Here is a 24,779-nt window from a genome sequence, read left to right as displayed (position 1 = left end):
ATAGATATGGCTATACACACATTGCTAATTTACTGGCATCAACCCAGACCAACTGCTACGTAGAACTGCTGCTCTTTAGGACATCTGTGTTGTCTGAAAATACATTTAAATTAGATTGGCTTATCACCATGATTTCATTAGTGTAATTATACTACTGTAAACAAACAGGCAGTATATACAAATTTTTCTGGCCATGGCGGGGCCGCTCTGGTCTACTTATTGCCCCTGCCCAGCGGAGGAGTGGCTGGCAACACCTGGGTAGACGAACACACCCTATAAGTAGATAAGAGCTGGCTGTTCCCTCTCTCGATTGAGCATGCCAGTGATCATGAAGGAACGAGAAAGCATGCTCACGTAACAGGGAACGCCCACTTACACAGGAACCTTGACCATTCTTTTCAATGGAAACGGCCTGAGTGAACTATATTATTTATCCACCATCTTTGATGTATATACTATCACATCTAAGTGAATATCAGCGAACTCTAACTACTCTCTGAAAGATACAGCTAGGGTGGCAGGTAGCCTAGCAGTTAGAGCATTGGCCCAGCAACTGAAAGGTCGTTGGTTTGAATATCTGAACCGACAACGTGAAAAATCTGTCAGTGTGCCGTTGAGCAAGACACAACCCTATAAAACACATTTCACTGCACCAATCTGTTTTATCTGACAATAAAACCTATTTTTGGCAATGGTGACTGAATCACAAGGATGTTAATGTTGTCAACCCTGCAGAATGTAAGCTACATAAAATACACTATAGATATCATTACATACTATAAAGTTTTTGTTAACAAGCATTTCAACTTCGAGTTTAATTTAAGTGCTTCATGAGGTTGGGAAATCAATTCTGCATCTCTGGAGCAGAAGCTACTTTAATTATTTTGTTTCCAGCAATTTAAAATCAAAGGCCCATGCCTGAGTACTTGGGAGAAAAACATCCAGCAATAATTACTACGTTGCAGTGACAGCAACCGGCCCTGAGGTACAATTATCCTCCATTAAGGGTAATTATGTCAACAAAAACAGCAGGGACACAAAGTATGAACCTTTAAGCTGGGGAACTTTGTTAAATGACAACTATGATGTTGAGTGCTATGATGTTGGTCCTGCAGTGAAATCACTACAGTTACCATAAATGGATCTCTGAAGATTCACTTGTGCAAAAAGTGTATTTTTTATTATACTGAACAGGTTGCAGGTTTTATACTTTAAAAAAAAATGTATACAAAACTTTCAACCAAAGAAACTTGACAAATTTTAATGATTCAATTTATGTAAAATTACATGCCTAAGTTGACAAACTAAAGCTATTTGAACAGCACCCTTATACAAGGCATGGCTCAAGGACTTCTGGCATAACCACGAAATCTCAGTTGAGTACAAGATACATAAAATCAGACAAACACTCATAAATGCTACTTAACTAGTCAGCCAAAAGCAAACAGACTGTTCAAGGCGTCTGGTCATTCAGAAAGAGAAAATACAAACAAAACGTGTAAAAGGGTTTAGTTGTCATTATAAAACTTTGGCAGAAGAGAAAGGCCTTCCGAGCGTATTATTTGGAGTACAAATATTCCCCTTTGTATTACAGAGAGGTTGATTGGTACAGACAAACCAAAATACAAACAGCTTAACAAAGTCTTCTGACATCTAAACTGAGGGGGAGAATTAAAAGGGGCTTAAATGAGTGGCGTGATTAAGACAGCGTCCTCAAATCACAATGTCTATGTAACATCCTCAAATCACAATGTCTATGTAACATCCTCAAATCACAATGTCCATGTAACAAACGGCAATACATATGACTCAATCATGGCATGTAGAGGGAAAGACATCAGCATATGGATTTAAGTTCAAACAAAATGACCAAGCCATCTGAGAGCAATCATGTAAGTGCATTTCTCCTCAACATACGTACATTCAATATTTTACCCACATGAGAAGAACAGTAACTCCATGATGTGGATTTAAATGAAGATCCCATCCCTGTAAAGTATTGTACTCTAATTCGGTGTCTGAACAACAGTTCATGTTGTTTTCCCAACATACATTTTTGTGAGACCAATACAATTCCCTCAGCCACCAATAAGTGGTTGTCCTAACTTCTTAACATAACTTCTAGGCTTATTGTTCAAAACAAAATGCATACTGTACTTATAAAATAAGTTAAAAACAGGATGTAAAACATCTGAAGATAGGGGTGTAGAGCGAGCTGGTCAATACCCCCCTCTTCATGAGAAATGTGGGGGTGTTAATCCTTTGAGATGTAACTGCAGTCAGAGACCAAACTGTTCTCAATGTCACGCCACTATCAGAAATCAGCCACAACAGAAGATATAGAAAGAGAGGAAGGGAATCTTTCAAATCATGTTATTCACAACTGTAAACCTCTATCAATCTTGAGGTCTCTGTATTTAGCACGCCAAAAGTTGCAGTGTCTCAATCTGTCCCTTTAATTGAGGATCCTCCTGTGACCCCTGGAGACCTCCTTAGTGAACTTTCTCCAGCTTGGCCTGCAGGGCCTTGAAGTTGCCGATGGTGAGCTGCAGGGCAGAGTTGGGACTCAGGGACTGCAGCTCCACCAGGTAACCACAGATGTTATCCAGACACACATTAGTGAACCGCCGTCTGAAAGGGACAGAGAGAAATATGAGTAAGACAGTGCATATTAGACACATTTCACAAACAATTACATTCTCATTACTATGTAAACAGGTTGATATGCTTCCAAATAAGGAGCATTTATAAATGGAGACAGGAGAAAAGGTTAACACACTTGGTGGTGGGTTAGTTACCGGTCATATGTTGGTACTTTGCTGGGATCCTCCACGTATCCTGACAGCAGCACATGGATACACTCTACCAGGTGGAGAGGCTTCTTTAGACGCTGCCAACACGGATCCTGGGATACACACAGCCAGAGTTGGAAACATTCAGTATTAAGTGTACAGCGCCATTCCTCATTAAATAATGCTCACGTTAAACAGGTGCAAATTCTGAAATTCATTATAACCCTTTAATATTAAGGGTATCTTTATCTACTCATATTAATAGGGGGGGGGGGACGACACGTCATAAGCCCTGATTTTATATATTTTTTATTACAGGAAATTACCCTCAGCCTCGTGGAAAAATGTGTAGAATAGCAGGAAATTAGCAAAAAAAAATTCCCCTCTGCCGCAAGGTGACAAAATAATCCAAGAAATAATATAATTGGGGGAGCCGTGCTCAGACCTTGCGGGTTACCCCGCAAAACTGCGCTACGCCACTGTTCGTATCCTATGCCTGCCAGCTGTAATTGTAATTGCAACAGATCTCTGTAGTCCAATAGTAGACAAGCTACGACAGGCCACAGCGCTTGGTGGACAATTAGGCAAAACACAGATTACACTTCCAGTCCTTACAGAGACACACCTTAGAGACATACTATGCATGTTGACTTCATGAATTGCTAATGTAATTACACTAAGTGGGGATGTTTTACATACATGAAAATCTGTAGAGAAATCATGGGGTAAATAGATGGAAAGTAGACCTGGGGTTTTACCTATAGGGAAGTATCTGGGTGTTCCAGCATAGATCTTTCCAAGAGACACCAGTTTGAGACTCAGATCGCTCATTCTGTCAGCTAGACTCCTGGCCACACTGTCACACAGCTCTGGAACAAATAGAAAAAGTAATTTCGGGTATTTGGAAAAGAAGCCCTTTATCTACTTCCCCAGAGTTAGATCATCTCATGGATACCATTTTTATGGTTTACAGGAACAGCTAGCATTCTGCAAATGCACTAACGTTAGTTAGCAACTTCCTTCAAACTGCACGCATAGACATAAAAATGGTATCCACGATGCCAAAATCCTGAATTGTCCCTTTAAGAAATAGTTCAGAATGCAATAGAAAGTTCCAAAAGACCAAAGCGTCAGAGAGAAACGACTGGGATGACATCAGGTGCTACCATGTGTATTTGTCTGTACACACCTTTCTCCATGACCTCCTGCCACAGAGAGTGCACCAGGATGGGGTCAGAGTGACCCGCACAGTGGATGATGGCCAGCTTGCATTCAGACAACCGGAAGTGATCTGCAAACTACCCATACAGCTAGATTGGATGACAAAGGATAGAGTATTAAAAAAAAACATTAGAGTCAAGGATAATGTTAGATATTCATGCACTGTTACCTTGGTGATGTCCATAAGCTCTGAATCCAGTTGTGACACAGCTCCCTGTACAGAGGGATGCTGGGAGTACTGTCTGCTCAGAGTATCCTGGATCTGGACCTGAATACGGACCACCTGGGAGGGATGAAACCATATCAGCTTGAGTTAAAAAATATATACATTTAAGCTGTATCAAAGGGTGAAAAATCTAAAAACCTAATAAATTTCAAGATTAGAGCTAGAATCTCCCCTCCCCGTACCTCCATCTTCTCCTCCAGTTGGTGCAGGAACTCCCCCTCAGCTCCCTGGGCAGAGATGCAGGAGGAGCTCTTGGCTGACAGGATGGCCCTGGAGATGTATTCCAGCCTCTGCTTCAGAGAGATCTCAGTACTGAACAAACAGAACCGACACATTTATACTCACATTTAACATTGCTCAGAATCAACAGGAATGAGGACATTTTCATGACTGGAGAGGATAAAAATAAAAGCCATTTAGCCGACACTTATCCAAAGGACTTAAAAATCACGTGTCTACATGTTTATTTTTATGGGTGTTCCCAGAGGGAATCGATCCTTTGCCTTGTTAGCACCGTGCTCTACCAACTGAGCAACACAGGACCATTGTGTGCAAATGGCCCATCATGTATAAAGACTCATAGCCTGTTAGGCCTTTTACCTGAGCATGTCCACAGGACGTGAGCTGCCTTCCCAAAGCTGCGGCTCTTCTCATAGTATCTCCACAGCAGGTCCATGTTCCGCACCTTACTCTGCTCCTGTTTGATCATGTGCATCAGGTGTTCCTCCAGGTAAGGAGAGTTCACCTGGATAGACCACACAGACAGAGTGCGAGGATAATATTAAAACCACCAGGCCACACAATGAAAGATCAGTTAATTGCAATACAAAAAATTCCAGAACTAGGCATCTCAGGCTGTGACTGCGGGACAATGTCAGAAGGTTCTTACCTCCAGAAGCTTGTCGGTGAGGTCAGCCTGTATAAGCCAGTTGTAGAGGGCTATGTGGAAGAGTTCATCCTGTGACCTCTGGGCCAGACCAATAATCTGCTCAAACTACCAGGGAGAAAGAACATCATGATCAGCTTATTCATGAATTGAGGCCAAAATCTTGGAACTAACACACATTCACATAAAAAAATAAGTAAACTAAATCTTGCAATTGCCATTGGGGGCAAGTCTCCTCCCAGCAGCACTCACGTGGGCGGTGGCATCCTCGTTGCTCAGCATGTTAGGGTCAGAGGTCATGACAGGGGTTCCTGGCTGCTTAGGGACGCTGGGAGACTGAGGTGCAGCTTTACTTTGGTTCACCAGCTCCTGCATGGTGTCTGTGATACACTTATAACACAACAACCTACAGGAGGAGTGGAGGGGGTGGTCAGACGATGTCAGCACAAAAGGAGAAAATAAAGGGCCCGGACATCCCTTAGCAGATATCTATTACCACAGTATTTCATATTCAATGTGAACAGGTCACCTCTCCTGAAAGGCCAGTGCTCCAGCCTGATCCTCCGTTCTTATAGAAGTGAGGTCCCAGCCTCTGAGGATCCTTCTTATACGCTGCAGTCAGGCACAGCTCCAGCACTCCCTCATAGAAACGCACTGAGAGGGAGAGAAACATTGTTAGCATCCATCCACACAGTAAGCATTAAGAGTAATATTTGCAGGGTCCAATGTTGAAGGGACATTTCTAAGTTCCAAATTTATGTTCATCTCCAGCCCCACCCCACTGTCAACATATGTGAAAATGGCTTATTTCTGTGTTTGTGGGGGAAAAAAAAGAAGATAAGCATTTCCAATGACAGTGTGCATCATGTGATTTTAACCAATGATGTGTAGGCATTGTCTACTAATTGGTTGATGATGTCATTGGAAACACTTATCTTCCTCTATCTTTTTGACTACAAAACAAGCCATTTTCACATGTTTATGTTTGGGTGGTCCTGGAAATTATGACTATTTTCCTTCATCTTATTTTCTTACTGGTCCGGTCATATGGGACCAAAAATCATTTCTGCTGGCCCGGACATGGTGTAGTTTCTAAATGCATTGGGGTCATGCAGGGTCTCTAGGTTGGCATGCTTTCTCTCTATATGCAGCCATTATTGGCTACATTTAGTTATTATGATATGTATAAAAAGCTGTGTAATATAATTTTGCAATGGAAGTCATTAGTCTATTCTTTAGAATTGCATTACTTTGTTTCTTTAGTGTCATTTCAAGATTTTTTTTTATACATCTCATATTAGGACACTGCCCCTTTAAGACAACTGTGTTCCAAAAGAGATAGACCTAGCTATAGTAGGCTAGCTGAGACAAATGCTAGATGTCTTTTTACAGCTTTCATTTGCAGACTAGCAACAGTAGCATGTTCACTATTGAAGGTTTACGTCTGTAAATACCTTTCCTTAACTAAAATAAATAAGCTGAGCGAGTAGATTGATGGCATCAACTCATGTACGGCTCGAGAAGTTGTGACTCGTGGGAGCGTGGTGGTGCTTGAATGAACAGCCAATCATATTGCTCAAATAGAAATAGCATGACTTTTCCGCGTGTAGTCTTCAATAGTAGACTGCAACAGAGCAGGTAAATGTTGAACTGGATTGCAAAAATGCACTGAGAATTTACTGGCCTGTTCGGGCCAGTGACTGACGAGATCCACTGGCCCGACATGTTTTTACTGGCTCCGGGCCAGTATGATGGCAGCCTTACCCTGTCTGTACTGGGAGCAGACCAGTGGCAGGTCTGTGTGATGGCTGATCAGCTGGTAGAGCTGTAATGACTCTGTGTTCTCTCCTTATCTGTCCTAGTCTGGATCTGTCTGGAGCCCTGCAGCAACTCATTAGCCTGAGAGGGAGACATTCAGTTCTCAGGTACTGTTATACTGGGAGAAACGAGGGCAGTGGATGATACCAAAAAGTCTCCCCACAGACTAAAATCGGATGCAATGTCTGTTGTACATCATCCCTGTCATATAGAAAAAAACAACAACCGGGTGTGAGTATGCTCTACCTTTGAGCAGATGCTGTCGTCACTGCTGTACAGTAGGGGGCAGATGTCTGAGGTGGGTGCTTATGGCATCTACAGAAGCAGAGTCTTTGATGTAGACGTTGATGAGGGCTGTGATCAGGGCTCCGGTCAACTCCAGACCCCGGATCACCACGTCCTTAAAACTCACCCCCTTCATCTGGTCCTGGAACTCCTAGAACGCAATGCACAGAGGGGTTATAAACAGGATACAAGAGAAACATCTTGACAAAATACTTGGACGATTAAACAATGGGATGAATCAGTAAGTGATTGACAGCACAATGTATTCCTGCACATCCTGAATATCCAGCGCTGGTTTCCCCGGGCACAGATTAAACCTGGTCCTAGATTAAAAATCAATCCCAATGGACAATGGAGTAGGGTTAATCATCTGTGTCCGGGGAACCAGTCCCCAGTGAGGTCATGGATCTAGAACTTACCTTGGGTAGTTCAGAGACAATGAGGCTGAACTGGTGGTCACACCGCAGCTTCCACAGGGCCAGGGTCTGACAGGAGCGATGCACCAGCTGCTGGATACCCTGCAGGAAGATCTTCTCATAGACCTGAGCCTCGGCTGGGGACGGGGAGAGGATAGAAATAAGGATTAAACAGTCGGAGACCACAAAATAATTCAAGAACAGTGTGTTCTTAATAGTGTTATGATTATACTCAGACCCTGCTGTAATTCTAGTTGCTCCTTGATGTGGATGGCAGTTTACCTTTAACACCCACATATTACTTACTGTGGTACTTCCTCTGGAGTTCCTGCTGAATTTGCTGAGAACTGGCTCCATCAGGCCGCATGAAACCTAGCAGCCGCTGCTGCAGATTGGCTGGTGAGCTAAAACTGTAGAGCATAAGATGCCATTCAAGCCGTATTTATTTCACCCAATGACCATAGAAGTGTAGCTATATTTCCCATAAAGTAGCCAGCCCAGGGCTTGGCCACGGGGAGAAGCAGGGCCCAAGGGTCTGTCTTACCTGGCTGTACCCAGAGACGAGGGGCGGAACTGGGAGTTCTTATCCAGGAAGTCCTTCAGACCACAGAGCTCCAGAAGAACTGACTCCAGATCAGATGAGCTGGCTGTGCTCTCCAACTGGGAGAGCGAGATTGACCATCATCATCAAATTAACTTGCAAAGGAAGACTAATTTGCTGTTTATGTAATACTCACAATACTGACAGCCTGATTTCCTTTAATGACGATCTTCTCAACAGCAAGACTCCCGTCCCAGATATTACTGTTAATCAATAATGATAAGTTAACTTAGTCAAGTGACTCAAGCCATGACATAAGTGACACATTAATGTTTCTGAGTCCAGTACAAAAGGTAAAGGGATAGTTCACCTAAATAAAAATTATAATATCAGTAACATGACTTGAATAGGATGTGCCACAAATGCTAATAAACCAAAGAATGGATTGGTGTCATACCTTGTCTAAAGACTGCTTACAGGGTATGGACACCAACATATCATTTTGTAATTTGGGTGAACTATCCCTTTAAACATGCCAGAAAATTGTATTTCCCCAGTATGGAGGTGAGACCTGAGTACCGTACGTTGTCCAGCTGAGGTGACTCACCCCAGTATGGAGGTGAGACCTGAGTACCGTACGTTGTCCAGCTGAGGTGACTCACCCCAGTATGGAGGTGAGACCTGAGTACCGTACTTTGTCCAGCTGAGGTGACTCACACCAGTATGCGTGTGAAGTAGACACTGATGCCGTTGTGCTTCCCTGAGAAGACCACCTCTGGCCCAGAGGACAAGCCAGCGATGGGGGTGGAGGGCATGGCTGGTACATAGGGCGTAGACACACTCTGGGGCATCATACCTGAGATATTGTTGTCAATGGCAAAAACACACACACACATTAAAACCACTCAAATGTTCCTAAGTAATTCACTCAATGTTGCCAATATTCAGTGGGTGAATGTGTCAGTGGAGGCTGCTGAGGGGAGGAATAATGCTTGGAATGGAGTCAATGGAATGGTATCAAACACAAAATAATTTGGTTTCCAAGTGGTTGATGCCATTCCATTGACTGTTTAGTACTGTTGACTGCAAGGCACTCGGCAATCATATGGAGGAAAATGAAGGTAGTGTACCTGGAGCCGGTGTAGCTAGGAAACTAGGGTTAGGAATGGGGCTGCTACCAACAGACATATGGGATCCTATAAGAACAACAGGTAGGGAGTCAGACAAGTGATGCAGACAGACAACTTCTAATTCAAATCTGTACAATTTACACAATGGATTTCCACTACGACATTATTGCCATGTTACAACAAATGGGAATTCATATAATGCTAAAGTGCTAAAAGCAGAAATCCTTCCTCAGATGCCCCTCACCTGGTACAGGAGAGCCGAACAGCGCTCCAACGCTGCTAGGAGCAGAATGACCCGAGGGGAACCTCATCTGAGCCTCTCCTCCATACCTAAAGAAGGCTCTGGTGGCCCACAGACACCTTTCTGTCGCAGGCAGCACTGGAACAGGACAGAATCAGAGCAGTGGCACACGCCTGCTCCTCCTGAGAGGATTAGATCAATAAACAGAGAAATAAAGACAGAGTGTGTGTAGGGGTACTTGCACTAACAAGACATTGAGTAATGAGATTCATACCCTGCGCAGTTTGAAGAAGCGTTCGACTTCTTCACTCTCTCCACCAGTACCGCACACCAGTAGGTGGCGCAGCTGGTCCACCGGCCGCAACTTGTGGAAGATGTGACTTCCCTGGAAGACCATGATTAACAACAAGTTTATAGATTTTTGCCTTTGTTCACAAAATTACAGACAGGACTGAACAAGTTTCATCGACTGTGTGAATTTAGTGCCATTCACACGGTACAAACTAAGCTGTAAAATCTTGACTGTACCTTGGCAGAGATAAGAACAAACTTCTGTGGAGGGACATTGTGTTGCTTCACCACGACAGGCGTGTCAGTGAGAGGAACCTGGTCCTTATTCAGGGGGGTAGAGATTTTAGGTGCTTTCTCCTCCTCGATGGCACATAGCGCCCAGGAGTGGCCATCTACATTGGACATCACCTGAAATTAAATACAGACAATATGCTCTACAATACTTTTTTAAAGTCAAATTGCAAAAGAAATTAATCAAAATCATAGCATATGCGTTGCAAATAGGGTTCAGAGGTTGAAACTTTCCGTGGGAATATATGGGAATTAATAGAAATATATGCAAATTAATACAATTTAAAACGTCGATTTTTGCATTCGATATATTTACCATACGGAGACAGAAACAAACCTTTACCTTACCATAAGTAGACATAATTGCAAGTGATTAAATCCTTACAATAGAAATAAACAATTTAGTTATGAATTGAACTTTAATTAAATGAGTTGACTTCACATGGGATGATTTCACTGAACAAAAGAAAGGGAATATTGAATGATCCATCGCATCTCCCAAAAATGTTTTCAACATACATCTGTAAAATTATAGTCTAGAAAATAAAGCTTTGGTTGTCTTCTCTCTGGACCTCCTCAATGTCCACCTCTTGAACATCAGACTCTGAAGCCTCATCGTCACTTTCCAACCTTGTTGAGGGTGGCTCGTTGTCAGGCTCAAAAAGCCTCAAATTTGCCCGGATGGCCACCAATTTCTCAACCCTTTTATTGGTCAGCCTGTTGTGTGCTTTGGTATGCGTGTTCCCAAACAAGCAGAGTCTGAACATCAGACAGGATGGCATCATCTCCCTCAATCCGTGAAATGGCTACTGCTATAGGTTTCAGGAGTTTCAGGCTGCTTACCACTCTCTCCCAAAATACATCATCCAGGAGGATCCTCTTGATGTGGCTGTCCATGTCGGCAGACTGTGGTATGGCCATTTCTTGGAGACTCCTTCCCCACCAGGAGACTGTCAAACATGATGACAACACCACACCAACAGGTGTTGCTGGGCAGCTTCAATGTGGTGCTCTTATTCTTCACTTTGCTTGGTGAGGTAGATTGCTGCTATAACTTGATGACCCTTCACATACCTAACCATTTCCTTGGCTCTCTTGTAGAGTGTATCCATTGTTTTCAGTGCCATGATGTCCCTGAGGAGCAGATTCAACGCATTAGCAGCACAGCTAATGGGTGTGATGTGAGGGTAGGACTCCTCCACTTTAGACCAAGCAGCCTTCATGTTCGCAGCATTGTCTGTCACCAGTGCAAATACTTTCTGTGTTCAAAGATCATTGATGACGGCCTTCAGCTCATCTGCAATGTAGAGACCTGGTATGTCTGTTGTCCCTTGTGTCTGTGCTCTTGTAGAATACTGGTTGAGGGGTGGAGATGTAGTTAATTATTCCTTGCCCACGAACATTCGACCACCCATCAGAGCTGATTGCAATACAGTCCGCTTTCTCTATGATTTGCTTGACCTTCACTTGAACTCTGCATCCAGCAAATGAGTAGATAACCCCTCTTACCAGACATGCTTTATGCTGGGCGAAGAACATTCAGAAATCTCTTCCAATACACATTGCTTGTGAGCATCAGAGGTGAACCAGTTGCATACACAGCTCGAGTAAGACATTCATCAGCATCTCTGACTACGTTCCTCCATTGAGTCAAAAAAAACTTCTGATTCCAGGAGGACCATGAGCTGTTGCTACCAATAAGGTGTCTGATTCATCATTTTCACCTCGAATAGAAGTAGAGGGACTTTTGTCAGAGGTTGCTTTTTGTGAATGCTGAGGGAACTTTATGCACTTGGCCAGTTGATTCTGCATCTTTGTTGTATTCTTCACATATGATTTGCACAGTATTTGCAAATGTACACAGCTTTTCCTCCTACATTAGCTACAGTGAAATGTCTCCACACATCAGATAGTGCTCGTAGCACTTTCCTGTAATGATTAGAACAAAAATACATACAATTCCATGTACAGATAAATAGTTAAGCAGTTAGATTAAACAACTCCTTTATAAGATAAATATTTTAAAATGAAACATGTATACTAACATTCCTCAGTTAGCAGACTCAAGCAAGCTAAAACCCACATGGTAGCAAAAACTAACAAGCAGAAATTGTTGATAAGTTAGACTTTGCTGTAGGCTACCATTTACTAGTTAACAAAAATCATGTCATATAAAATATATTCACCCCACCCAGTATTGTAATCAAAGCTTACCAGAAAGCATGTAGTCTTTGGCTCAGACAGTGTAGTAGTGTGGGCTCAATAGCATCTCATTAGTGTGCAAGATCTTGAGAATCAGCTGTACATGTGATGGAAGAATGCACTGTGCATGCAGAGGGTTGCAATTCCATTGAATTGGGGATAGTTTAACCAAAATATGCCATAAGACCTAGAATTGCCTTATGCGTATCCCACAAAAAAGGTTCACTGTTATAAGCTGACTTTTTTGATGAATTTAAGTAAAATTGCCTGGCTTAACTTCCCATGGAAATTTACTGGAAAGTTTACGAACCTTTGCAACCCTAATCGCAAAGTAAGCTCGGTTTTGACATGACATCCAAGTGTGTGTGGATCTGGTGTAATACGTCTTACTATGACCCTAACTGTCAGCTCCCACCTGTGCCTCCATCAGGGGTTTCTTAAAGGGGAAGGAGTCGTGGTTGATACACCACAGGATGTCACTGTCCTCAGCCTCAGAAGCTGCCATGAGGAGAACTCCTGTAGGGATCAACACGAGTAAACTTTTAAAAAAGGGTCAATCCGCTATTGAATCACTAACAAAGCAGCCACTCTGTCTCCGTTTTGGTAAAATTCTGAGGGATGGGCTTGGGATAGAAGGAGCTAAGGATAGAAGGACTGACTATCCATAATATTACAATTATAGTTTTACGCATGTTTTGAGGCTACACAGCGTTTGTTTGTTTAAAAACAGCAACAAAAAAAACTTATATTTTGGGTTCTGGTGGGGTACAACAGTTGAACTAAGTTCATGGGGCATTTATACAGTGCATTCGGAAAGTATTCAGATCCCTTGACTTTATCCAGATTTTGTTACATTACAGCCTTATTCTAAAATTGATTAAAACAATACACCATAATGACAAAGCAAAAACAGGTTTAGACATTCTTGCAAACATAAAAAAAAAAAAGGTACTCAAACCCTTTAAATCAAATTTATTTATATAGCCCTTCTTACATCAGCTGATATCTCAAAGTGCTGTACAGAAACCCAGCCTAAAACCCCAAACAGCAAGCAATGCAGGTGTAGAAGCACGGTGGCTATGAAAAACTCCCTAGAAAGGCCAAAACCTAGGAAGAAACCTAGAGAGGAACCAGGCTATGAGGGGTGGCCAGTCCTGTTCTGGCTGTGCCGGGTGGAGATAACAGAACATGGCCAAGATGTTCAAATGTTCATAAATGACCAGCATGGTCAAATAATAATAATCACAGTAGTTGTCGAGGGTGCAACAAGTCAGAACCTCAGGAGTAAATGTCAGTTAGCTTTTCATAGCCGATCATTGAGAGTATCTCTACAGCTCCTGCTGTCTCTAGAGAGTTGAAAACAGCAGGTCTGGGACAGGTAGCACATCCGGTGAACAGGTCAGGGTTCCATAGCCGCAGGCAGAACAGTTGAAACTTTACTCAGTACTTTGTTGAAGCACCTTTGGCAGTGCTTACAGCCTTGAGTCTTCTTGGGTATGACGCTACAACCTTGGCACACCTGTATTTGGAGAGTTTCTCCCATTCTTCTCTGAGGATCCTCTCAAGCTCTGTCAGGTTGGATGGGGAGCATCGCTGCACAGCCATTTTCAGGTCACTCCAGAGATGTTCGATTGGATTCAAGTCTGGGCTCAGGCTGGGCCACTCAAGGACATTATGAGACTTGTCCAGAAGCCACGCCTGTATTGTCTTAGTTGTGTACTCCGGCTCATTATCCTGTTGGAAGGTGAACCGTCGCCCCAGTCTGAGGTACTAAGTGCTCTGGAGCAGGATTTCATCAAGGATCTCTCTGTTCATCTTTCCCTCGATCCTGACTAGTGTCCCAGTCCCTGCCGCTGAAAAACACTCCCACAGCATGATACTGCCACCACCATGCTAGGGATGGTGCCAGGTTTCCTCCAGACATAACGCTTGGCATTCAGGCCATAGAGTTCAATCTTGGTTTCATCAGACCAGAGAATCTTGTTTCTCATGGTCTGAGTCCTTTAGGTGCCACTTGGCAAACTCCAAGCGGGCTGTCGTTCCTTTTACGGAGTGGCTTCCGTCTGGCCACTCTACCATAAAGGCCTGATTGGTGGAGTGCTGCAGAGATGGGAGAACCTTCCAGAAGCACAACCATTTCTACAGAGGGACTCCAGAGCTCTGTCAGAGGGATCGGGTTCTTGGTCACATCCATGGCCCTTCTCCCCCAATTTGGCCGGGCAGCCAGCTCAAGGAAGAGTAATGGTGGTTCCAAAAAGCTTCCATTTAAGAATGATGGCGGCCACCGTGTTCTTGGGGGACCTTCAATGGTGCAGACATTTTTTGGTACCCTTCCCCAGACCTGTGCTTTGACACAATCCTGTTGTTTCGGAGCTCTACGGACAATTCCTTCGACCTCATGGCTTGGTTTTTGCTCTGACATGCACTGTCAATTGTGGGATCTTGTGGCTTTACAAATCATGTCCAATCAATTGAACTTACCGCAAGTGGACTCCAATCAAGTTGTAGAAACATCTCAAGGATGATCAATGGAAACAGGATGCACCTGAGCTCAATTTCGAGTCTCATAGCTAAGGGTCTGAATACTTTTGTAAATGAGGTATGTTTTTATTTTAAATACATTGGGAAAAATAAAACCTGTTTTCATGGTTGTCATTATGGGGTATTTTGTGTAGATTTATGAGATACGTTACAGCCTTATTCTAAAAAATAAATAAAAATGTAACAAAATGTGGAAAAAGTCAAGGGGTCTGAATACGTTCCGAATGCACTGTAGGTGGTATTTGTCAAATATCAAATGGGTATATTCTACATTTAAGTAAAAGAAATTGACATAGCAACTACAGATTGACCCTTTAACTAGGGCGATGCTTGAGAACCAATTATAAAAGGATAGCATTGGAGGCTCGTGAGAGGAGCCATAGGAGGATGGGCTCATTGTAAGTGGCTGGAATGGAATTAATAGAACAGATTGAAACGTGTGGTTTCCATAGGTCTGATACCATTCCATTTCAGCCATTACAATGAGCCCGTCCTCCTATAGCTCTTCCCACCAGCCTCCACTGCAGGATAGCATACAGACTTCAGTGGCTTTACCTTTGATGTACAGAGCCTTGTGGACCTTAGCAGGTTTCTGCAGGGTGGAGGAGGCAGAGAAGCCTGGAGGCAGGCGGACATGGACCAGAGCTAGCAGACTAGGGCGTGCCGCTGGGTGCTTGGCATGCGGTGGGGCAAAGGGAGTAGTACTGAAGTAGAGACGCACTCCTAGAAGCACAGATAGAGAGCTACAGGTCTTCATAAGGTCTTTGTTTTCATTACAGGATAAGTGTCTACAATGTCAGTCCGTCTCCTTACCCGTGTGAGTGACAGCCAGCAGGTGGCAGTCGGAGGACTCAAATCTGTACGATGGGTTTAAACAGAGCGATCAATGGTCCTATAGAGAGATATAAAATAAATAGATTTGACCTGTTCTTAAGCAGGGATAACCTTTGACCAGGGCGTTTTTCCTAGCCACCGTGCTTCTACATCTGCATTGCTTGCTGTTTGGGGTTTTAGGCTGTTTTTCTGTATAGCACTTTGTGACATTAGCTGATATAAAAAGGGCTTGAAATAGATTTTATTGATTGACCATTCACTAGCCCTCCGGATATTATCCAGAGGTGAGGAGTAGCAGACCGACCTGGCAATGTTTCCTGCTGCAGCTACGATGGAGCTCTGTGACATGGCCGCCACACGGCTCAGACCCTGCCCATCTGCACCCAGGTCATACACCTGGAACATGCAGCAGCTTTAAACTCAAGGTCCTATTCAGAAGAACCTTTTCAAATGTCTGACAAAGTTCTAACCAAAGCAATGTCATTCTGCAAATACTTACACATATGGATATTTACTACAGTGCTACCATTCAAAATGTTAAACTCTTACGGGTTATATACCTGTAGAACCCCCTTCTCTGAGCGGGTGAAGAGAGTGTTACGGGAGTTGTCAATGGCAATCTGCACTACCGGGTCTGTGGAGCACAAAGATAGAAATGTGACGTGAAATTTAATTTAAGAACTAGAGCATAACACAAGAACATTCCAACTCCACAAGGAGCCTGAAAACTATCCTTACCATCCTCAGAGAAGGAGAACTGGAGCAGAGAGGGGACGAGGAAGGACAGGCTGCTTTCGGAGTGGTTAATCTTCCTGCAGCGTTGGCTGAACCAGCCTGCCTCGGCCTGGTAGGCTACCTCATATAGGCAGCCATCTTCCCCTGCCAGGAAGATGCGTCCCAGATCAGTGGAGGTGATGGCCAGGTGGTAGGTGTTGTCTGTGGGGATGGAGTACAGCAGGTTTGGGAGCGTCTGGAGGGATACAGTTATCCTGTCATTCAACACAGAGAGGGAGAGGAAAGAGATTAGATGATACATTTCTGAAGTAGCCCACGGTGGGTCAATACTAATACAAACACAACCATGTCAATATAAACCAAATCAACCAATTTCATAACTGTTGCTGAATTGATGACACCAGGAGTATTGTATTGTGTCTAGCGTGTGTGGTTCAGGTATAAGGGTCATCATTACTTACCTGCCTGAGCTTTAGGGAAGCTGAGCCCCAGGATCACCACATCCACAGGAGTGGCTAAGACCAACAGGAAGTGGATGTGTGGCTGGAAAATCCCTGCAGGAAAATGTGTATCCTGTGGGTTAAGTTAAGCCAAACACCTACAAAGCTGTTGTGACTTTGAATACAGGAAACACAGCTCAGGTAAGAGTTATGCAATTTGACCTGCTTTAGGTTTGACCAGCCCCACGGACAGGATGGTTTCACTGAGCCCGTCAAAATATGCAACATCCCCCCTGTAGCACAGACAAGAGACAGAGAAAATGGGTCCATGTTTTCTGCTACTGCATAAAGTGACTTTATTTAGGAGTGCTTGGTACTCACCCATCCTCATAATTCCACATGAAGATATCGTTGTCAATGGTGAGCCACGCCCGACAAATTTCAGGAAAAACTCCCATCATACAATTGCACTGCATATCTGTTAGGGGGAGGTTAAGGTTAAGCAACTTGTCTAAAGTGGTAGTTAGTTTTACATAGACAGTTCATATAACCCTGCACCGGCCCTTCTGAGTTCAACTGGTGAGACCTAGGGAGAATCTCAATTGCATACTCATCGCGCCCTTGCCCCAATCTCAAAACCCATTGGAGAAGTTCAGAGGAGAGGAACCTCTGGCTTTCTAGTCCAATGGGTTTTGAGAAGGAGACGAGGAGAGAAGACACAAGGAGTATGCAATTGAGATCTTTCCCTAGACACAGCTCCCTCTGTGTATTCTCTGAAAAGGACACGGCTGAATTGCTCCACCAGCTCAGGTGGTAGGGGAACCCTGCGGACTGCACTGAGCTCAGGGAGGTTTGGCACACTGAGCAGCCCAGGTTCCTGAAGAGGGTAGTCCATGTCTGACCCCCCAGACAAAGATGGCATGTCTGTAACAGAGGGGGAGAGAAAGAAATAAAAAATAAAAAATCACCTTAGCACAATTTGGGAAGTGATGTAAGCGCCGAAACGTGGCTGTAGTCTCCCTAGACACAGTAAGAAGGCTACAACCAAGTATCATGGCTAGAATGACCTGTGAGATAAATCGAATTGACAAACTTGAACAACATACAAATTTGCACCATTGATCACTTGACCTACTGTGACAGGGGACATTAAGAAGCTCTGAGATGTCCGGGAAGCAGCGGTCTTCTTGAAGGTGTCGGTCTATGATCCGACCAGAGCTCTCCAGCGCTTCGGCAAGGGCAGCAGCAGGCCTGCTGGGTCCTAAGGCGGACGGCATCTGACACTCAGCGACTGATGAGATTCACCTGAGAAGATGGAAAGAATATTTCAAATCAAATTTGTCACATGCGCCGAATACAACAGGTGTAGCAGTGAAATGCCTACTTACAAGCCCTTAACCAACAATGCAGTTAAGGGGAAAAAAAGAATTTCAATAGAAAGAAAAAATAATTAAAGAGCAGCAGTAAATTGTAATTGTGGGGCTATATACAGGGGGTACAGGTACAGAGTCAATGTGTGGGGGCACCGGTGTCAAGGTAATATGAACATATAGGTAGAGTGATTCAAGTGAATATGCATCGACAATAACAGAGTAGCAGCAGCAGCATAGGAGGGGGGGGGGGGGGGGGGGGGGGGGGCAATGCAAATAATCTGGGTAGCCATTTGATTAATTGTTCAGGAGTCTTATAGCTTGGGGGTAGAAGCTGTTTAGAAGCCTCTAGGACCTAGACTTGGCGCTCCGGTACCGCTTCCTGTGTGGTAGCAGATAGAACAGTCTATGACTTGGGTGACTGGAGTCTGACAATTTTTAGAGTCTTCCTCTGACACCGCCTGATATAGAGGTCCTGTATCGGGCCGTATGCACAACTTCCTGTAGTGCCTTGCGGCCGGAGGCCGAGCAGTTGCCATACCAGGCAGTGATGCAACCCGTCAGGATGCTCTCGATGGTGCAGCTGTAGAACCTTGAGGATCTAAGGACCCATGCCAAATCTTTTCAGTCTCCTGAGGGGGGGGGGGAGGAATAGATTTTGCCGTGCCCTCTTCACGACTGTCTTGGTGTGCTTGGACCATGTTAGTTTGTTGGTGATGTGGACGACAAGGAACTTGAAGCTCTCAACCTGCTCCACTACAGCCCCGCCGATGAGAAAGGGGGCGTGCTCGGTCCTCCTTTTCCAGTAGTCCACAATCATCTTTGTTTTGATCACGTTGAGGTTAGAGGTTGTTATCCTGGTACCACAGTCAGGTCTCTGACCGCCTCCCTATAGGCTGTCTCTTTATTGTCGGTGATCAGGTCCACTGTTGTCACCGGCAAACTTAATGGTGTTGGAGTCATGCCTGGCCATGCAGTCATGAGTGAACAGGGAGTACAGGAGGGGACTGAGCACGCACCCGTTGAGGATCAGCGTGGCGGATGTTGTTACCTACCCTTACCACCTGGGGGTTGCCCGTCAGGAAGTCCAGGATCCAGTTGCAGAGGGAGGCGTTTAGTCCCAGGGTCCTTAGCTTAGTGATTAGATTTGAGGGCACTACGTGGTTGAACGCTGAGCTGTAGTCAATGAATAGCATTCTCACAGGTGTTCCTTTTGTCAGGTGTGAAAGGGCAGTGTGGAGAGCAATAGGGATTGCATCATCTGTGGATCTGTTGGTGCGTGCGGTACGCAAATTGGAGTGGCTCTAGGGTTTCTGGGATAATGGTGTTGATGTGAGCCATGACTAGCCTTTCAAAGCACTTCATGGCTACAGATGTGAGTGCTACGGGTAGGTAACAGTCATTTAGGCAGGTAACCTTAGTGTTTAGGCACAGGGACTATGTTGGTATTACAGACTCAGACAGGGAGAGGTTGAAAATGTCAGTGAAGACACTTGCCAGTTGATCAGCGAAAGCTCAGAGTACACGTCCTGGTAATCCGTCTGGCCCTGCGGCCTTGTGAATGTTGACCTGTTTAAAGGTCTTACTCACGTCGGCTGTGGCGAGCTTGATCAGTCTTCCGGAACAGCTGGTGCTCTCCTGCATGTTTCAGTGTTACTTGCCTCGAAGTGAGCCTACAGGCTCGCGTCAGTGGGCAGCTCCTGGCTGTGCTTCCCTTTGTAGTCTAATAGTTTGCAAGCCCTGCCACATCTGACGAGCGTCGGAGCCGGTGTAGTACTATTCGACCTTAGTCCTGTATTGATGCTTTGCTGGTTCGGAGGGCATAGCGGGATTTCTTATAAGCTTCCGGGTTAGAGCTCCTTGAAAGCGCAGCGCTACCCTTTAACTCAGTGCAAATGTTGCCTGGAATCCATGGCTTCTGGTTGGGGTATGTACATACAGTCACTGTGTGGACGACGTCGTCGATGCACTTATTGATGAAGCCAGTGACTGATGTGGTGTACTTCAATGCCACCAGAAGAATCCCAGAACATATTCCAGTCTGTGTTAGCAAAACAGTCCTGTAGTTTAGCATCTGCTTCATCTAACCACTTTTTTAGACCGAGTCACTGATGCTTCCTGCTTTAATTTTTGATTGTAATCAGGAGGAGAGAATTATGGTCAGATTTGCCAAATGGAGGGCGAGGGAGAGCTTTGTACGCATCTCTTTATGTGGAGGTAAGGTGGCCTAGTTTCTTTCCCCTCTATCAGCATGTTAAATGTGCAACCAATTAGGTAACTGATTTAAGTTTCCCTGCATTAAAGTCCATGGCCACTTGGAGCGCCGCCTCTGGATGAGTGTTTTCTTGTTTGCTTATGGCGGCATACAGCTCATTGAGCGCAATTTTGGTGTGGTGTATGTAGACAGCTACAAAAAAATACAGATGAAAACTAGGTAGATAGTGTGGTCTACAGCTTATCTACAGCTTATCATGAGAAATTCTACCTCAGGCGAGCAGAACCTCGAGACTTCCTTAGATATCGTGCACCAGCTATTGTTTACAAATATGCATAGGCCCTTGCCCCGTGTCTTACCAGAAGCTGCTGTTCCATCCTGCCGATAGAGTGCATAACCCGCCAGCTGTATGTTATTAATGTAGTCGTTCAGCCACAACTCTGTGAAACATTAGATATTACAGTTAATGTCGTGTTGGTAGGATATAATTGTTTTCAGTTCATCTCATTTATTTTCCAGTGATTTAACGTTAGCCAACAGTACTGATGGCAAAGGCAGATTAGCCACTTGTCACCTGATCCTCACAAGGAACCCCAATCTCTTTCTCCAGCGAATGACGGGGATGAGGGCCTGTTCAGGTGTTTGGAGTATATCCTTCCCGTCCGACTCAAAGAAAAATTCTTCATTTTCAACCTCTCCCTGACAGAGTACGTAATACCCACATGTTTCAAGCAGACCACCATAGTCCCTGTGCCCAAGGAAGCAAAGGTAACCAGCCTAAATGATTACCGCCCCGTGGCACTCACATCGGTAGCCATGAAGTGCTTTGAAAGGCTGGTCATGGCACACATCAACAGCATCCTCCCAGACACCCAAGACCCACTCCAATTTGCATACCGCCCCAACAGATGACGCAATCTCAATCGCACTCCACTCTGCCCTTTCTCACCTGTACAAAAAGGAACACCTATGTGAGAAAGCTGTTCATTGACTGCAGCTTAGCATTCAACACCATAGTGCCCACGAAGCTCATCACTAAGCTAAGGACCCCGGGACTAAACACCTCCCTCTGCAACTGGATCTTGGACTTCCTGACGGGCCGCACCCAGGTGGTAAGAGTAGGCAATAACACATCTGCCACGTTGATCCGTAACACTGGGGCCCCTCAGGGGTGTCTACTTAGTCCCCTCCTGTATTCCTGTTCACCTCTCATCTCTGAAGCTGGAGACTTCCCTCCCTCACTAGCTTTAATTAAGCACCAGCTGTCAGAGCAGCTCACAGATCACTGCACCTGTACATAGCTAATCTGTAAATAGCCCATCCAATCTACCTCATCCCCATACTTTATCTTGCTCCTTTGCACCCCAGTATCTCAACTGCACATTCATCCTCTGCACAGCCTATCATTCCAGTGTTTAATTGCTATATTGTAATTACTTTGCCACCATGGCCTATTTATTACCTTACCTCTCTTATCCTACCTCATTTGCACATGCTGTATAAAGATTTTCCTACTGTATTATTGATTGTATGTTTGTTTATTCCATGTGTAACTGTGTTGTTGTATGTGTCGAACTGCTTTGCTTTATCTTGGCCAGGTCGCAGTTGCAAATGAACTTGTTCTCAACTAGCCTACCTGGTTAAATAAAGGTGAAATAAAACACATTAAATTCACCCACGACTGCGTGGCCAAACACGACTCCAACACCATCATTAAGTTTGCTTATGACACAACAGTGGTAGGCCTGATCACCGACAACAAACAGACGGCCTATCGGGAGGTGGTCAGAGAACTGGCCTTGTGGTGCCAGGACAACAACCTCTCCCACAATGTTAGCAAGACTAAGGAGCTGATCTTGGACTTCAGGAAAAGGCAGGCCGAACAGGCCCCCATTAACATTGACAGAGCTGTAGTGGAGCAGGTAGAGTTTCCCCCTCAAGAGACTGAAAAGATTTGGCATGGGGCCCCAGATCCTCAAAAGTTCCTACAGCTGCACCATTGAGAGCATCATGACCGGTTGAGTCACCAGCTGGTACGGTAACTGCTCGGCATCTGACTGCACTACCCTCTAGCGCCTTACAAACGGCCCAGTACACCTGCTATCCAGGACTTATATAATAGGTGGTGTCAGAGGAAAGCCCATAAAATTGTCAGAGACTCCAGTCACCCAAGTTATAGACTGTTTTCTCTGCTACCGCACGGCCAGCAGTACCAGAGCGCCAAGTCTAGGACCAAAAGGCTCCTCAACAGCTTCTACCCCCAATCATAAGAATGCTGAACAAGTCTACCCCCCCTCCCTTTTGTACACTGCTGCTACTCGCTGTTTGTTTGTTACCAATGCATAGTCACTTTGCCCCCACCTACATGTACAGATTACCTCAACTAGCCTATACCCCCGCACACTGACTCGGTACTGGTGCCCCCTGTGTATAGCCTCGTTATTGTGTTACTTTTTATTTTTCTTGAACTGCACTGTTGGTTAATTTAATGGCTTGTAAGTAAGCCTTTCACGGTGAAGTCTACACTTGTTGTATTCGGCGAATGTGACAAATAAAGTTCGATTTGATTGGCTAGGCTGATTCCATGGCAAACACAGACAGTGGCCAGCTAGCTAGCCCCAGTTATCTAGGGTTGTTTACTCAACTTTGAAGATATCCATATTACAAGGACAAACTAGGGTTGGTCCAAACCCGTCTCTACGGACTGTCTGCAGTGATTCAGTAACGTTAGTTAACACTACTTTTCTGTTTATCAAAATACGTCGGTTGGAAGTGATACAAGTTCGTGTGGTGGCTAACTTGTGAAAACAATGGACCAGTTAACCTACTAGCTAGCTACCGAACGACAAGACACTAGCACCTGTTGGTACGCTAGCTAAAAACGCGGGTCAATTGCTGTATATGTTAGCTAGCTTGGTAACTAATGAGATTTATTGAATAACGTTCCCTACTATTGATACTCGCAACAAAATGTAATCTTACCTTACAGAAATCAAAACATGATCCCGTAGTCTTCAGTGTAAACAAACGTTGCTGCTAGCCTCATGCCACTTTTGAACAGAGCTAGGGGTGAAAGGTTATGAAATACCTCCGGTGTACTTTCAATCGAGTAAGTAATGGTGTCTTTTTGTAGGCACAAAATCCGCCATGATTCGTTGGACAAAGCCTATGGGAAAATGAATTGCATTTTTTGTAGGGTTTTTAGATACATAAATAAAAACAGGCTTATGAGATCTTATACGTTTTGTTCTATAATATAATATTCATCTGGTAACGTCACTTGTGATTTAAAAAAATAATAATAATGTAATCAAAAAAGCACAAAGGCTAAATCATTGGGGCTCCCGAGGGGCGCAGCAGTCACTGCATTTCAATGCAAGACGCTATTTAACTAGGCAAGTCAGTTAAGAACAAATTCGTATTTACAATGACGGCCTTACCGGGGAACAGTGGGTTAACTGCCTTGTTCAGCGGCAGATTTTTACCTTGTCAGCCCAGGATTCAATCCAGCAACCTTTCGGTTACTGTAACACTCTAACCACTAGGCTACCTGTCGCATCACATCCGACTGTGATTATGAGGCCCATAGGGCGGCACACATTGTAAATAAGAATTTGTTCTTAACTTACTGGTTACATTTAAATATATATATATATACAAAAATTCATAGTTATTGTTAACTGACTGATATTATCTCAAAGAACACAACGTATAAATGATCCTAAACCTGTGTTAAGCCTAGCCTGTCAGACCTTATTTTCGGCTTTTCTCCCTAAACCCTATTATTTTTCTATACCTCAGTGTTCTTTCCCCATTCATTTCCCCCCATAGAAATGGCTGAACGAAGCAAAGGTAACTTTTTATTACTATAAACTGGCGAGCTGTCTACCCGTTAGAGGCGAATTTCCACCACGCTCTTTAACCGATGTTTTAAAAATCTTCCTAATCTTTCTTTCCGCAGACGAACACGACTCCGAATTTTGTTTAAGTTTTCAATCGCATCACTGACACTGTAATGTCAATTTCTGTCCACTAAGTGGCGACAGAGTCTTAGCTATACTTTTGGACATGGTAAATAATGTGCAGCTAGAGTGAAAGAGGCGAAGCGAGAGCAAAGATTTTTAACGAACACAAGATAGACCACAGCCTGTCGTTTCCAATTGGAGCAAAATAATCATAGTGGGCAGAACAAGCAAGGAAGTGGGCAGAGCCAACCACAAGCTAGCGATATCCTATTGGCGCATTCAATATTTCCGTTAGGGAACGCCTGCTATGTGACGTGTACGTGTTCAATAACGCAATTC

At 44.2% G+C, this 24,779-nt stretch overlaps 1 pseudogene; it reads right to left on the bottom strand.

The window, feature by feature from the left end:
* Nucleotides 1–1,153: 1,153 nt before the first annotated feature.
* Nucleotides 1,154–20,883, bottom strand: LOC120044817 (annotated as a pseudogene).
* Between the last annotated feature and the right edge of the window lie 3,896 nt (nt 20,884–24,779).

This window comes from Salvelinus namaycush, chromosome 3 (assembly GCF_016432855.1).
Source record: "Salvelinus namaycush isolate Seneca chromosome 3, SaNama_1.0, whole genome shotgun sequence".
In the NCBI taxonomy this organism is placed as follows: domain Eukaryota; kingdom Metazoa; phylum Chordata; class Actinopteri; order Salmoniformes; family Salmonidae; genus Salvelinus; species Salvelinus namaycush.
Note: the sequence above shows the minus strand (reverse complement) of the source record. Positions and strands in the feature narration are given on the sequence as shown.